The following is a 14,784-nucleotide window of genomic DNA, read 5'->3' as shown; positions in this document are numbered from 1 at the left end:
ACTACCTCTCCCTAGTGTCAATGATAGCCTCCGACTGCAATACCAAATGCCCGTCATCATCCATGGGTGGTAGCTCATCCATCACGGTCACCTGCTGCCCCAATTCCTTCTTCAGGCATGAAACATGAAAAATGTTATGAATCTTGCTACCTTGGGGCAGTTCCAACTCATATGCAACCTATCTAATCCTGCGTATCACCCTGTATGGCCCATGAAAGCGGTGATTGAGCTTCTCAGCCCCCTTCTGCTTCAGTGATGACTGTCGGTATGGTTGTAATTATAAGTAGACCATGTCCCCTACCTCGAACTGTCTCTCCACTTGACCCCTGTCGGCATACAACTTCTGCTGGTTCTGCGCTGTAGCCATGTTATCCTTGAGAGCTCAAAGGATATCCTAACTCTCTTGGATCCAAATCTTGGCTCTAGGAGCCCTGCTATCACCAAACATCACGTCGACAAAAGATAAAGGATGATACCTATATAAGGCATAGAATGGTGACATACCAATGGACATGTGATGTGAAGTATTGTAGCAGTACTCCCCCAAATGCAACCACTTCAGCCATGCTCGCTGCTGCCCACTGACATAGTTACGAAAGTAGCCCTCTAGCCACTTGTTAACTATCTCTGTCTATCCATCCATCTGTGGTTGATAGCTGGTACTCGGTGTCAACTCCATCCCCACCAATCGGAAAAACTCATGCCAAAACCTGCCCATGAAACGACTGTCCCTGTCACTGACGATGGTCTTAGGAAGACCATGTAGCCTGAAGATCTCCCTGAAGAACAGCTCGACCACCTATGCTGCTATATAGTGTGTGGATATGGCAAAGAAATGTGCGTACTTCATCAATCGATCAATGACGACAAAGATACAATCCTTGCCTTGTACCATGGGCAACCCTGTGATGAAATCCATCGAAATACTCTCCCATTTCCCCTCCGGAATGGGAAGAGGTTGCAATAATCCTGTGGGATGGGTCATCTATCCCTTGTTCCTCTAGCAAACATTGCACTCCTGGATGTGTTGGAGTACGTCCTCCTTGAGGCCCTTCCATGGGAACCTCTTCCTAATGGCCCTATAGGTTTTGGTAAAACCCTGATGTCTTGTCAATGGGGAATCATGTGATTCTTGGGGTATCTTCTTCTTGTGCTGAGACCCCTCAGTCAAGAAGATCTGCCACCTGTAGTAGATGATCTCATTGACCACCCTGTACCTGTCATCTGCCACTTGCCCATCTAGAACCTCACATGCAAACCTGTCCTTGGAGTACTCTACTAAGAGTCGAGCCCTCCAATCTGTATCCAAGCTCATAAGAGACAACGTGGCTAGTCTGCGTGAAAGGGCATCTGCTACCACATTGTTCTTACCCTTGACATACTCAATGTTAAAGTCATGTGCTTGGACCTTACTAATCCACTTATGTTGTCTCTCCTGTAGCTACTTCTGCTCCAAAAAGAACTTGAGGCTGTTGTGATTAGTCCTCACCCTGAACCTGTTGCCTACCAAATACTACCGGTACTTAGCCAATGCATGCATGACAGCCAGCATCTCCTGGATAGCCCACTCAATCTCATCCTGAAAGGCCTTGGGGTGCCTATAGGGGGTGGTGATCACCGCCTGGATGCCCTGCTCAAGTTCGATAGTGTGCTCAAACCCCCGATTTGGTGGCTGTCTTGGTGGAATCTCTCCAAACACTATGGCATACCGATCAAGAATGGACTAGATCTCTGGATGTACTGTCTGCCCTATAGTCCCTGCCTCTAATGCACGCAGCTCCACTACCCACTCTATGTCTCCCTTTCGGAAGACTGCCTCCATCCGATGAGTTGAAATAGTCTGAGGTGGATATGTGTGTTGTCTTCGTATCTTCTCATGCCTCCCTGTCTTCTCATCATCCCACTCCATCTCTAGGGTCTTCCAATCTGCCGTGACCTTCCCTAGAGTAATAAGCCACTGAACACCCAGTATCATGTTGGTGTCCAGAATATTGACCACAAAAAAGTGGTCGGTCAATGTGTAGGTGCCCATTGTCACTAAAAGCTCTGGAACATAACGAGCACATGTCATGGTCTAATCTCCTGGGACCAATACTGGAAATCCATCGAAGCTCTCTATCTGGATGCCTCTCCACTCAACCATCAATGCATCGATGAAGTTGTGGGTTGCCCCAATGTCAACCAAAACTGATACACGCTGGCCACGTACTGTCCCTCGTATGCATAACGTCAGATACTTGGGAACTCCTTGCAACCCTGCAAGGGCCCCTCCAGTGGGTGCAAAAGATTCACCACCTTTTGCTGGTGGTGGAGGTGGAAAAGGTCCCTGTATGGCGTGGCTATCTCCTGCCTCCACATCCTCCTCGTCATCCTCTTCTCCACTGCTCTCGGAGAAGACCTCAATAAAATGTGCTTTGCCAGCAGCACATCTATGTCCTGGTGCCCACAGCTCCTGACATGTGAAGCACAACTGCTTCTTCTTCAGCTCCTTCCTAGCATTGTCGTCAAGCTGTACTCGTCCTGGATTCCCATTTGGAGGAGGAATCCTCACATCCTTCCCCTTAGATTGAAAAGTCTATCTCTAGGGGTAAGGTGTTCGGGTCTTGGGTAAGACATCCTGTAAGTCCTAGGTCCTGCTGATAGCGTCCTGGAGTGTGGCTGGTTTAGTAGATCAGACTAAACCCCAAAGTGGCTCTGCTAACCCCTCAATATACATATAGACCCTCCATGCCATGGATAGGTCTGGCACCATCACGGAGACCCTCAAGAAATCTGCGATGTAGGTCTCTAGGCTCCCTGTCTGTTTGAGCCTCGTCAGCTCAACAAAATGCTGCTCTGGATCCCTCCAATCAAATTGCTCCATCAGTCTCCTAGTAAACTCGGCATATGTCGTCACTGTGGAGTGCCCCAGTGTAACCATCCCATGAAACCACCAATCCTGAGCCTCGCCATCCAAATGCAATGTTGCCACCTTGATGGCCTCTGCCTCCGACATCTGGTTAAGCTGGAAATAAATGTCCAGCTTCTCCACCCAAGACTTTGCCGAACTATTTGATGAACCATCAAACATAGGCAAGTGGAATCTACTCGCTGCATGGTCGGTGTCACCATCATGGTAATGTCGGTACCCTCTGTGATGGTCGTGGGGTCTACTATCCTGCTGGAGCTAAATAAAATCTCTGAATGAGAGGGCTTTCCTAAACTCCTGCCCATAGGCCTGGTACTCTGCAAAATAATCGTCCATATGTCCGAGCTTTGCCTCCTGTTGGGCTACGACCCCCGTGTCTGCTCCTAAGAAAGTGGGCATGGTAGAGTGTGTAGGGGCATGGTAGAGCGTGTAGGGGCATGTGAGGCCACTTGCTGCGTAGTATCACGCTGCTCTAGCAAGTGATGAGATGCACCCGATCCCTCACCAATCTGAAAAACTTGTGGGCTCTCATACTGTCTGGCCTCTACTGCCGTGAATCTCTACCCCATAACTTCAATCTGCCTCGATAAATCCTGCACTGATTTGAGGAGCATATCCACAAATCTCTTCCCGTCCTCATCTGCCATCTGCTCTGCATCTACTACTGGCTCTCTCTGTTCAGAGTCTACCACAGGTTCCTCTTTTTCTACGTCTGCCACAGGAACACAATCTCCTTCTCCATAGGTATTCTCCAACCTACGCCCAGTATCTCTGTACCTTCTACCTCTGTAACGAATGTATGGTTTTTCTCCTAGTGTCATAGACTGTTAGCTTCACAGGCTGAGCCAAATCTATGATCTGATACCACTGTAATATACCCAGAATATTCCTCAAACCCCAGCAAAAACTCCAACCAAATATGTGCAAATGATATAATAACCTAGAAGTGATAAAATAACGGTGGAACAACATATAATAATGTAAACTGGAAATATAAGCAGATACAAAAGAAATGTAGCGAGAAATGATAAGCCATTTTATTATACTGAGTAATAAATGAGTACAAGAGGTGATTAGACAGATGGTACCTCGACTTGCACAAGGCAAGTGAAGAAATACTCTTAGAATGACAAGAATGGCCTCTCTACGTGGATGCTACTGCTGCTAGAAAACAAATGATGATTTGGGGCTGCTCCCCTCCTTGGAAAAAGTTGAAACTTTGGATTCAAGCTCTACTCAAGAAACCTAGAAAAACCTAGAAAGATTTCCTGGAATGGCCTCACACTTATCTGCATCCCAGCTACTGGAAAACTGTCGTGCTACTGTTGCTGCTGGAAATCGAATGAGGATTTGGGGCTACTCCCATCCTCACAAAAGGCTGAAACTCTGGAATCGGATTCTACTAAAAAATCCCAGAAAAACCCAGAAAGATTTTCTGAAATGGCTGACCCCCCAAAAATCACCCCCTTGGGGTTCTGCGCAGTTCCTCAAAGACGCTGATGAAACTGCTGCTGAAATGTTGATGAAACTACTGCTAGAATTCCAATGGGAATACCTTTCCCGAGCAAGCACTCAAAGTCCCCTGGGACTAAGGGTGAGATCTCCGAACGGAGACACTCAATGCACTAAATAGTGCTGCAGACTAGCTAAACAGCGAGCATGCTCAGAAGATGAACGACTAGCTACAAATGCACATAACCAAAATCATCAACATGAGGGGGCTCCTCTCTCCTTTATAGCCTTTGCCTCTCTCAATCCCAAGGCTCACCTCCTCCTGCATGATTCCTCTCTTGCCACATGTTTCTTCCCTCCTGCACAGTCCCTCCATGTGTCTTCATGGGCTCCATTTCTGCGTCCCCTTTGGCCCCCTTGGCTCCCCTCTAAGTCACAATGTTGTGCTACTAGGAAGTGAATTTTATTCTAAAAGTGAGTTATGTCCCCCGTCCTCACTTTTTTATTTAAAAATTAACTATAGAAGGAAAAAATTGAACAAAATAAAATATTCTAATTAGCCATGGCTAATTAGGAATATTACAGTAGTTTTGGCTGCCAAGCTCCTAACCCGTTCCTCCAAGAAACTACGCAAATCCTGTCTGCCAATCCTCCATGCAGCCCAAACCGTTCCTCCAAGAAATTGCACAAATTTTGCTTTCAAGCCCTTGCTACCTGCTCATTTCGGAAAATATGCAAATTTTGTTTTCCCTACCTTCCCATAGCCCAGACTGTTCCTCCCAAATTTGCACAGTTTTGCCTTCTAGTCGAGCCAGACCTCGTAGAAAGTCACTGTGGACTTGGATTTCCTAGCTTCATCACTCACTGACTCTTGCGTAGTTTTCATCAATAGTTCCCAAGAAATCATCCCACCTCACAACCTTGTTGCCTCTCTCGGTCACCTGCTTCTGAAATGAGCATGTGTCATGGTAGACTAGGAGGTTTTTGCATTTGATGTCATCTCATCATGAGTGACTAAAGGTATAGGTACACCAACAAGCATGGTGCGATAAAAAATGGGATGAACGAAGGGAGCACATGCAGGAGGAAAGGTTCACCAACAGACAAATGAATGATGCATAGAAAGAGATGTGCCTTGAAATGGATGATCATGCAAAGATGTGTTCGTGGAAAAACGGACGAGAAAAAATGCAAGATGTGCTCATGGACGGATGAACGAACAAACATGCACCTTTCACGAACATATGAGCCTGTCAAGCCTTCCAACACACAAGCAAGGATCAATGTGCCAAAGCAACATATAGTGAACCAACAACCATCAAAGACTCCATGCACTTTGCCATGTGGAGGTGAAGCTGCGACACACCATGAAGAAATCCATCACCCAACAACACTGTAGCTCGACATGCACTCCAACAGCAGCACGAATGTACCAGCATTGTCAGGTCGAGTCATGTCGTCCACATCTCCACTGTGGTCCATGTTGTCAATCAATGTAATGTAACATGGAAGTCTAAGAGACCCACTTGTTGTACAAAGAATCATGTAAAGTCGAAAAGTCATGGAAGTCCAACAATTATGAGGGTAGTCGAACAGCCACAAGGGTCAGTTTCACCCTTGGCTATAAATACCTGCTCATTCATACATGCAAGGGACTTTTCACCTCAGCTCCTCCCACAAAGCCAAGAGAGTCTGTAATCTTTTCTTTGAGAAGTAGCAGCTCCAATGCTCCATGCACGGGGTTAGTGGTGTACGATGTAATGATGTGTCTTGGAACTTTCGCTTAATTCAAAAGCCTACTAACATGCCATCACGTTTTCACACATGTATTATAACTATTGTGAGACTAATATTCAACACTTGTAATGCATTCTGATTTAACCTGTGTTGAACACTTGAACTTAATTCACTTGTTGCAATACATAATCTATTAATGAAAATGTGTTGTATATGTTGTTAATACTGTCTCGCTCGTGGTGGCTACCTCCCCGAACATCAGACAAAACTTACATATAAAACATGTTGTAACAACCATTATACTTGTGCAGACTCATCTGATGAGTGTTGTACATGTTATCTTCCCTTATGTGTTGTGACTTTTGCATCTGTGTGGATTGCTCCTCCAAAAGTTGTGCACGTCCTATTGTGTTGTGTGTTCCTAGTAGAGTTGGAGCTTCCTCCCAACCGACTTGGGACTCACTCTCACCCTCTCCCTCTATAGTGAAAGAACCATTAACACAAGTAACACTAGAAATGATCCAAAATGGATCTAGGTTTACATCCATATCAGAGTCTTCAAATACAAATGAAAGCAGGATCAAGTTGAAGTGCTCATAGATACGATTCCAACAGTACGGACAACACGTAAATCCGAGTTTGGATGAAGAAATTAGAGCCAATAAAAGTTTTTGGGAAAATTAGGGCAAAAGTAAAAAATTCAAAGGTCAATGGTCAAATAGGTCAATAGGATGATGTCAGTAGGACATGTGTCATCCTAGGAATACACCACTTGTCCAGGATGATGTTAGTAGGTTGATGACATGTCGCAGTGTGATTGGTTAATATGGGGCAATCGGGGGCTAACACATGGCAGCCCGGATTTTGCCCAGTGTGGCATTATTTCCAAAATTTTGGGGATCAGGGAGGATCGAACCCCTAACCTCCTGGAATGAGTTTTCACCAGAAGGGTTGCACTAGACAGGCTATGATGGATCTTGTTATCAGAATTGATGACTTTGTATTTATGTTGACAGGATTTGGGGCACCGGAAAAAAGGGTCGACGGTTGGGGTCAACCCCACGGCCACCGGAACCCTTAGTTTATTTTAGGAATATCCCACATGTAGTGGGCGGTGTTAAACAATACACCATATATGAATTGACCGAACCACCATATAGCAACAACAAGCGGAAATATATGTGGCCAAACCATAGTTTATGTGTGTCAATCCATATCAAAATGTCGGATTGTTGGAAGGGGGTTTTGACCCACTGACCTCCAACGTTATATACCAACGCCTTCACACCTTCGGGCTAACCAACATATCATATGTTTGGGCTTGAAACAGAGCCGAACAAAACTTTTGTTAAAGTTTATGTAGGTGCCAGTCAAACCACCATCGCGTAGACCGACGTGGTATTATGCCTACAAAAGCAGTTTTGCAAAGGGCAGAGGTGGTTTTGTAGAGGGCATAGGTAGTTTTGCACATTCCAAGGGGTTTGGAGGTCACAGTGGCCAAATATGGGCAAGTTTATACTCGTTTGACTTGGAATTTTGAGCTGAATGCAATGGTGAGGTCCATTTTCTCATTTGAGCTATTGTTTTTGAGCTCATACCTATAAAATCATTTTAAAAACAAAATAAAGCGGACAACACTAGAAGCTAAAGGACCATGAGACGTAGCCAGGAAGTTTTGTGAACTCCTTTATTAAACTTTGCTATGTTGATGTGTTTGAATGTGTTTTTAATTGCTTCTGTCATTTATGTTATTTGCAATCTTTTCGATCCATTGCACTAAGTAACATAAGAAAACTTCACATAAAGTCTATAATACCTTTTTCGTTAATAGATCAAGAAATCACCAGGCATGTGAACCTCACTTCTCGAAGACAAAGCAGACCACTCTCTTGTGCTGACAAGAAAGAGTCGAGGCAAATCCTTAAGACAATGGCAACCGAGCCATCATACCGGATGGGACTCCCACACCAAATGGTGTGAGGTCTAGTTTGGACTTCATACCAGGGTGATCCCATGAATGTTGGCAGGTCCATCATTTTAAAAATCTCTAGTGCTAGAAGGAGGGTAGCCAGTTGTATATGGTTGAACATCCTCTCACACTCATTCATCAAGCATCTGGTTAAGGTAGTAGCTCGCGCGCCCTCTCACCTACATGCCACTCTGTAGTTTGTTAATCCTCACCTCCCAGGATTGAACATGAGATTTTATATCAACACCTTCACTTTGTGCGTTCCATCACTCACAAGTTTGCAAAAGCAGTCAGACTGATCCCAGGCATACAACATCTTCCATACGCATCAAGGAAGCTAAAAGCCACTCCCACAAGAGGTTTTGTATCATCGGTGGAACAAGCAGTCCTTGCCACACTTGAAGGTATGGTAGAAGCTATTGAAGATAGAGAGGAACCTACGGTCTTCTGGTAAGGTGAACAAGACACTCTTGTGGTCTTGGGATCAAACTATGGTACATGAGGTAGAGGGGAAGGCAACGAAGGAGGCAGAGGTGGAGACGAACCAACAGACTCAGAGCTAGAACTGTTAGATTCTAAAAGAGGGGAGGAGGACAAAGAAGAAGAATAGATGGATGAACCAAATTTGGAATGGATGACTCGGAGAACATTGGCTCTCCCAGCTATTTTGCACAAGATGTCGAAGCGAGGAGAGAGAATGAACATCAAGTTCAACCTGACAGCATGGTGAAGGCAAAAGATCACTTGGACAACTTCTACTTTCATCTGCAGACCCTTGAGGTACGGTATCATGACGTAGCATGTAGATTGTTTCCATGTACCTTGGATGGTCACGCAGCTGGATGGTATCACAACCTTCCACCGACCTCTATACAAAACTGGGGTGCATTCAAATGCATGTTCCTTGAAAAGTTTGCTGATGACAAGACTCGAGCCATGCTACTCAAAGAGTTGGGAAGCCTGAAGATGGAGGGAAAAGAAAAGGTAAAAGACTTCAATCAGAGGTTTACACGCATATTGAACAAGTTTTCAGTGGAAACTAAACCTCATGACTCCATCAATTTTGATTACTACACGTCCACATTACTGACCAACATTGCGCAGTTTGTAGAAGTGCTGGTGCGTTGAATGGTGCGCACTGCTGTCCAACGGAACTGCTGCGTGGAGATCGTGGTTGAGCGGGCATGTTTCACGTATTACGCTGGTAAACATTGCTGCGTGAAAGTAAATAAAATCATCTTGACTTTTCTAAGGATTCAAAGCGTTATCTTTTCGATTTATTTCTTTCGAAAATGAGTCATGAGCGAAGTTCTTAATATCGATGAACTTTCATTTTCAAATAAATCGATGAACTTTCACTTTCAAATAAATCGATGAACTTTTCACTTTCGTGGATATGTTATAAACCTGCGTGGCGGTTGATGAACAGCACATGCGTTTGGTTTAGCTGTGTGCTGCTTGTAGGTACTGCATGGAGAACATGCAGAGGGACGCAGAACAACAAATTTTGTTTTTTTAAAGTGTGCATTGTTAAATTAAATAACAAAAGGGGCTGTTTGTGGCTAAGAATACAGTCTATAATATCGCCATCAGGAAAACAAAATGGTACCAGGTACGTAATACCTGTTTGACTGCGGTGGCGGATAAGGAGTTAGATGATTGCTGCGTGTGTCCACTACTGCTGGTGCGTAGCTGTTGTATTAAAAACTTGCGGTGGACAAAACATACCTGCATCTGTTAGCACTTCTTATGGTGCGTATCACTGATGTATGGGCGAGCGTTGACAGTCTATAAATTAAACTCCGGGAATAAATAAGAGCCCAGTTCTAAAAACGGTGGAAACAACACGTCGAACTCCAGGTGCAGCTGCGTATTGATTGGGTGCAGCTGCGTATTGATTGGGTGCTGCTGCGGATACGTGTAATGCCAGAACACGCAGAAACAAATTGGTGAGTGTGTTTTGTTTCTTTTTGTTAAAATTTTTCCGCCTGGCGCGGGTTATTCCAATACAGTCGCGCCAACCAACTAAAATGACGTGGATCCTATTCAATTAAGTGTGCCAATGCGCTAATTTGCTGCTCAGCACGTATTTGAGAGGTATACTCGTGCCATTTTGTCAACACTTACAACGTTTTTTAAAAGGCGCGGCTCTTGTGGTCATCAACAAGCGCCATTTGTTTTTAAAATTGAAATCTGAGATTTAAACAGCAAAGCAAAGGGGGTTGTTTTTTTTTTTTTAAATAAAGGCGAAGGTAAACTGAGGCATAGGCATTTATTGAGATTCAATTTTTTTTTTTTTAAATTGAAATTGGAGATTCTTTGTTTTAGACGAGATGGCGAAAACTCAGAGTGCCCGATTTGAAATCGAGAAATTTAACGGCAAAAATAATTTTGAGATCTGGAAGGTAAAGATGCATGATCTCCTGGTACAGCAGGGCGTGGAAAAGGCGTTGTTGGGCAGATCCAAACTGCCTTACCCCATGATAGATGATGAGTGGAATTAATTGGATGGAAGAGCCTTGAGCGGAATTCGGTTGTGTTTGGCTGATGATGTTTTATTTAACATCGTTTCAGAGAAGACTACAGCTGGTTTGTGGACGAAGTTGGAGAAGCTGTATATGACGAAATCCTTGACAAATCGGATTCTCCTGAAGCGGCAGCTATACAGTCTGCGAATGAAGGAAGGTACTTCCATTACTGACCATTTGAATGTTTTTAATACTTTAATGGTGCAATTAGAAAGCATAGAAGTAAAAATTGAAGCCGAGGATAAAGCCATAACTTTATTGTGCTCGTTGCCTGAGTCGTGGGATCATTTTGTCACGTCTATAAGTCTTAGTTCATCTGAAACAATTGAATTTGATGATGTTGTCCGAGGATACCAGGAAGCGGTTGAATGTTGACACCTCTACATCAGAGGCAATGATGGCTAGAGGTCGTTCTAGAGAAAGACGCTCTGGTAAGCGCATCGATTCGCGTTCAAAGTCCAAGGGGAAGAAGAGTAAAGTCAAGTGCTGGTTCTGCGGAAAATCAGGGCATTTGAAGAAGGATTGCTGGAAGCGACAACAAACTTCTAAAGAAGCTTCATCGATAGAAAAGAAGGAAGCGAACACGACTGATACAGTTTCAACATCTGGTTCAGGTATGAGCGACAAAGTCTTATCAGTTAATTTGTCAAATCATGATCAATATTGGTTGCTAGATTCCGGTGCATCAAACCACATGTGTATTCATAGAGACTGGTTTAAGACATATAGATCAGTGAATGATGGAGTCGTGTACATGGGTAATGATGTCACATCTAATATTGTGGGAATAGGGAGTATACAGCTGCAAATGTTTGATGGGACAACCAAAATGTTAACTGATGTAAGACATGTACCAGATTTAAGAAAAAATCTAATTTCACTGGGGGCACTTGATACAAATGGATATAAAACTGTTATTCAAGGTGGAGTAACGAAAATTTACAAAGGTATTTTACTGGTAATGAAAGCTAAGAAAGTAGGAAATCTGTTTCAGTTAGAAGGAAGAACAGGGTCAGTTCATGTCTCTACAGTGTCTGAACATGACAATAGTTCCATTTGCCTATGGCATCAGAGGTTGGGCCATATGAGTGAAAGAGGGTTAAAGATTTTGGCTGATCGTAAGATACTTTCTAATCTAAGATCTGGAAAGTTAGATTTCTGTAAACATTGTCTGTTTGGCAAACAAAGTAAACAAAAGTTTAAAACAGGAAAACATACTAGTAAAGGAATACTTGATTATATCCATTCAGATGTTTGGGGTCCAGCACCTACAACCTCGTATGGTGGCTCGTTGTATTTTGTGTCATTTATTGATGACTTTTATAGGAAAGTATGGGTCTACATGTTGAAAAGGAAGTCTGATATGTTTTCAGTTTTCAAGCAGTTTAGAGCATTGGTAGAAAACAACACTGGTAGAACAATAAAATGTTTAAGAACTGACAATGGTGGTGAGTTTACTTCCAAGGAGTTTGACAGCTATTGCAAGGATGCAGGGATTGAGAGACATAAGACCACGGTTTATACTCCTCAGCAGAATGGAGTTGATGAACGCATGAACATGACTCTTCTAGAGAGAGCAAGGAGTATGCTGAGTAACGGCGGGTTGCAAAAGGAGTTGTGGACGGAAGCGGTGGCAACAGATTGTTATGTGATAAACCGATCTCCATCAACGGCGATAGGCTGCAAGTTTCCGCAAGAGGTATGGAAAGGACACCCTTGTGACTATTCTAAACTCAGAGTGTTTGGTTGTGATGCATATGCTCTAGTGCCTAAACATCAGTGAACTAAATTAGATCCGAAATCGAAAAGGTATGTCTTTGTTGGGTATGGTGATGGAACAAAGGGATTTAGATTGTGGGATCCTACTACCTGTAAAATCATCATCAACAGAGATGTAAAGTTTGATGAATCCTCTCTTGTACAATTAGATGTAGATAATAAATTGAAACAGGATGATGTATCTGATTTCCAGCACATTCAGTTTGACAACACTTCTAATGATAGTCATGATGACCATAGTTCAGATTCTAGTCATGAACAGGTTTCAGAATCAGATTATGAACAGGGTTCAGATGGAGGACATGAATAGGTCTCAGATGGCAATCATGAAGAAGTTCCTACAGATAGTAGAAAGCCAATTGTGGAAGCACCAGAAACATCCTTAAGGAGGTCTACAAGGATCAAATGCCCTCTGAGAAGGTATGATGATTATGTAACTTCAGTTTCTTTGACTGCTAATGATGATGAACCTTTGCGTTATCAGGAAGCTGTAGAAGGTTCAAAGAGTAACAAATGGAAAGCAGCCATGAAGGAAGAAATGATGACCTTAGGTAATAATGGCACATGGGATCTGGTTGAACTTCCCAAAGGCTGGAAAACTGTGGGATGTAAGTGGGTGTTCAAGGTGAAACGAGGTGTGAATGATACGGAAGACAGGTACAAAGCGAGGCTGGTTGCAAAAGGGTTTTCTCAGAAAGCCGACATTGACTTTCATGAGATTTTTTCACCAGTTGTTAAAATAGTTTCAATTAGAATTGTGTTAGCATTAGTGGCTTTACTTGATTTAGAGTTGCAACAATTAGATGTTAAGATTGCATTTCTACATGGAGACTTAGATGAGGAAATTTATATGGAACAACCGGAAGGGTTTGTTCAGCATCGCAATGAGAAATTTGTCTGCAGGCTCAAGAAGTCATTATATGGCCTGAAGCAGTTGCCTCGGCAGTGGTATAAGAAGTTTGATTCTTTCATGTTGAGTCAGAAATATGTAAGAAGTGAATATGATCATTGTGTTTACTTTAAGCAGTTAAGTAATGGCGAGTTCATTATCTTAGTGTTGTATGTTGATGATATGCTTTTAGCAAGCAAAAGCATTGAAGAAATCAACAGGTTGAAGACTCAGATGGCAAGGACGTTTGATATGAAAGATCTAGGAGCAGCAAGACAGATTTTGGGCATGGAGATTTTCAGAGACAGGGGCAATGGTAAGCTGTGGCTATCACAATAGAAGTATGTTGAGAAAATACTTTTGAGGTTTGGTATGAACAATGTGAAGCCTGTGTCAGTCCCTTTACCTTCCCATTTCAAGCTTTCTTCGAGTTTATGTCCTAATTCAGATGAAGAAAAGGAATTTATGTCTCAAATTCCATATGCTAATGTAGTAGGATGTTTAATGTATGCGATGGTGTGTACGCGACCAGATATTTCACATGCAGTTGGGGTTGTCAGCAGGTATATGGAAAATCCAGGTAAAGAACACTGGTCAGTAGTGAAATGGGTGCTTCGGTATTTGAGAGGCACAAGTAGTTATTGTATTACTTACAATAAGAGTAGTGAATCTGTTTGCGGATATGTTGATTCTGATTTTGCAGGTGATTTGGATAAGAGAAGGTCAACTTCAGGGTATGTCTTTACTCTTGCAGGTGGAGCTGTTAGCTGGATGTCAAAGCTACAAAACATTGTTGCTTTATCCACTACTGAAGCAGAATACATTGCTGCTTCGCATGCTTGCAAAGAGGCGGTTTGTTTGAAAGGTTTGTTGGCATTATGGCTAAAGTGTTGTCCTTGATGGCAACCCATTCAGGTGATAGATCACAGTACTTCAAGTAAGCAGCAGAGATTGATGATCAGCTATCAAATATTGAAGAAAATAAGGGGTACGCAGGTACACCTTACATAAGGTGCGTACACGCAGGTCAGTGTTACATAAAGTGCGTACATACCTGCAGTTATCCCGTTCAGGAGGTGCGTACCCCCAGTGCACACATTTCAAGGCAAAGAAATTCACATGTGGGGTTTTCTTATGTTTTACTCTTGGTATTTAGCCGACGGTATTGGGTTATTATGGTGTCGGCTCGTGGTATTGATCCATGTTTTAAGGAAGAGCTTTCCTATATAAAGCAAAGGAGATCATTTGGCTTGAGTATGTTTTGGGTTGAATATCTTATGAGGGCTAGATCTGGTCTAGATCTAAATAAGGCGAATCTATTGATGGACTGAGATCTCTTCGGCGCATGTTCAGATCTGTAGATCTGACTGTTTGGGTTATTTCTAAAGTCTTGAAATCATCTATGCCCGAAGGTACGTAGGTACAGTGAAAGAAAAGTGCGTGCATACGCAGGAACGAAGCATTTCAGGTGCGCCGGTACGCAGGCACAGAAGGGTTTCAGGTGCGCCGGTACGCAGGCACA

This window comes from Pinus tabuliformis, chromosome X, assembly GCF_031772625.1.
Source record: "Pinus tabuliformis cultivar Carrire ecotype Pingquan chromosome X, CPIR1, whole genome shotgun sequence".
Lineage (NCBI taxonomy): Eukaryota > Viridiplantae > Streptophyta > Pinopsida > Pinales > Pinaceae > Pinus > Pinus tabuliformis.
Note: the sequence above shows the minus strand (reverse complement) of the source record.